The following is a 2,824-nucleotide window of genomic DNA, read 5'->3' on the forward strand; positions in this document are numbered from 1 at the left end:
TAGCTTAGCTTTTAAAGATAAATAAGGTTTCTTTAAGAGATTTTCTATGCATTGCTCAAACTAAAAAATCTTACTTATAATTTAAGTGATTTTGGTGCAGTGGTTTGGGTGCAGTGATTTAGGTGCAGTGGTTTTGGTGCAGTGATTAAGGTGCAGTGGTTTAGGGTGCAGTGATTTGGTTGCATTGATATGGATGCCCTAGAGGACTCATGGGAGGGATATGTATGCCCTAGAGGACTCATGGGATATGTATGCCCTAGAGGACTCATGGGAGGGATATGTATGCCCTAGAGGACTCATGGGAGGGATATGTATGCCCTAGAGGACTCATGGGAGGGATATTGATGCCCTAGATGACTCATGGGAGGGATATGTATGCCCCAGAGGACTCATGGGAGGGATATGTATGCCCCATGGGAGGGATATGTATGCCCTAGAGGACTCATGGGAGGGATATAGGAGGTCACTTGATCTTAAAGAAAATGATGGGGTACTTCTTAAATTCCCAAAAGCAGGCCTCAGACATACCACAGGTAAAAATTGGCAAGGTGAAACTACAGGTCACCAAAAGTATTATGGCAAGTTAGCAAAAAGATATTATGGACCTTTCCAAATATTTTCAAAGATAAATGACACTTCATTTGACAGGATAAAGATTCCTGAGCATTTGGAAATTCATAATGCTTTTCATGTTAGCCTATTGAAGCCATTTAAAGGACAACCACCTGTGGTATCAATTGAAGAAGAACCTCTAGAATTCAAGGAACAAGAAGAGATCTTGAAGCCAGAATGTATCCTTAAACATGAAGATAAGGTATTAAGATCTGGCAAGATCTTAAGAAGGTATTTAGTAAAGTTTTTACACTATCCTGAAGAAGATGCCCGATGGATGCAAGAACCTCAATTACAGTCTTCCTTACCCCTTTTACAAGAATACAAGGCCATGTCCAGTTTGGATTAATAGAAAGCTTTCTTATTTTCTATTGTGTACACAAATGAATAAAGAGTTAGTTTAGTTATGATTTCATAATCTAAACACCTATCAGCTTTGTCACTCGATTAGGAAGAAAATATAAAGAAAGATGACACAAGGTTAGTTTAGTTTGGTGATGCCATCTAAACACCTAATAGTTTAGCCAACTAGTAAAGGAAGGAACAGTGCTAAAAAGAGGATCCATTAGCACAGAAGGGCTAAATGAAATTCCCTGACACATGCATAGTTGAGGACAACTATGATTTTTAGAGGGAGGTAATGTCACCAAAATTACATTTTAGTGACATAAATATTGCTTACCAAGGATTTCTAAGCCTAGAATTAGCTACTCTAGGTAAAGAAATAACTATGCAGCATAAGAACCAATAGATGGAATACTTATTTCAAAATTATTCCACAAGGTTAAAATATGAAAACCAAGATTTCAAAGTCCCATAATGTGGAGAATTCCAAGAAGAACCCATAGGAATTTTCTGTGTAATTCTCTGACTAGTAAACAAGCCAGAAATGCATTTTCTAGCTCATTAATAGCCATAAAATAACTATCTGCACCCCATACAGTGCCCCATAAAAGTGCCCAAGTTAAAATATATGTAAATATTATATTATTATAATATAATGCTGATGGATAAGCTTTTCACATGGGCCAAACAAGAAACAAGACAAGGGGCAACTCCAGAAGAGGCCACACAATGACCTGCTAATTATGGCAGATGAGGGAAGCTAAAAGTGAGAAAAGTGCCTCACTTAGAAGTTGGGGGCTTCTCATTTCTTAGCAAACAGAGCTGAGGAAAGGTGTAGGGAGACTTTCAAAGCCACAACCCTCAAGGAGAAACCCTAATCCAAGGTCCAAGAACCCTAATTAAGGTAATTAAGCTCTTAATTATGCAATTTAATCATGATTATGAGTACTAATCATGCAGGTACCAAGAAGTGCAGGCATGAGAGGGCTGAGAATTCCCTCTAAGCTCACCCTCCTCATGCCAAAGAATCTCTCCTTATTCCTTTCATTTTATATAAGTGCCATCGGCAGCCGTTATGCTGCCGAAATTATGAAAGGATGAAGAGGATTAAGAGAGGGATTAATGTGTAACTTTCTCTACCATGCTAATTGATGATTCTTTCATCAGTTAAGATACAAAGTCAGGCTCTTTCAATACCTAATGTGTAATTCAATGTTATTGGGGTGATAAATTGGGCATGTGCAGTTATGTTGCCGAAATTATGAAAGGATGAAAGGGATTAAGAGAGGGATTAATATGTGTCTTTCTCTTCCATTGTCATTGATAATTCTTTCATCAATTAAGGCTCAAGAGAAGGAATTTATATTGCCTAGTGTGTAATTCCATGTTTTGGGGTGATTAATTGGGTAAATGTAGCCGTTATGCTGCCTAATTTTTCATGCAGGTAATTATGGTTTCCAATGCCTCATAAAGTGTTGTATCAATGTAATTGTAATACAATCCTTTTAGAGGGGGGGCTAACTCTTTAAATGTAGCCCTAAATGGTGTGTATGGTCTCCTTTCATTTTGTTAATGCATGTATAGTGGGTATTTGAATAGTTGGCGTAATTAAAGTTATGTAGCCTTCCTTAACGAATTCTAGCAATGGAGTATGAATTCCAAACCTTGAGGCTATGGGTAAGAATTAGCAAATGCATGTTCAAGAATTTGCATTTGATTAAGTACTTTAATCACAAAAGAATTATATTGTGAAATCTTGCATATCACTTTTGATATGTGTATATATAAGTAATTGTTTCCTTTAGAACATATTTAAAACCTAAAGGAGATAACAAAAGAACCTTCTCATGTTTGAGAAATTCCTACC

The sequence above is a fragment of the Dipteris shenzhenensis genome, chromosome 8 (assembly GCF_047967505.1).
Source record: "Dipteris shenzhenensis isolate YYH24624 ecotype China chromosome 8, Dip_SZ_1.0, whole genome shotgun sequence".
NCBI lineage: Eukaryota > Viridiplantae > Streptophyta > Polypodiopsida > Gleicheniales > Dipteridaceae > Dipteris > Dipteris shenzhenensis.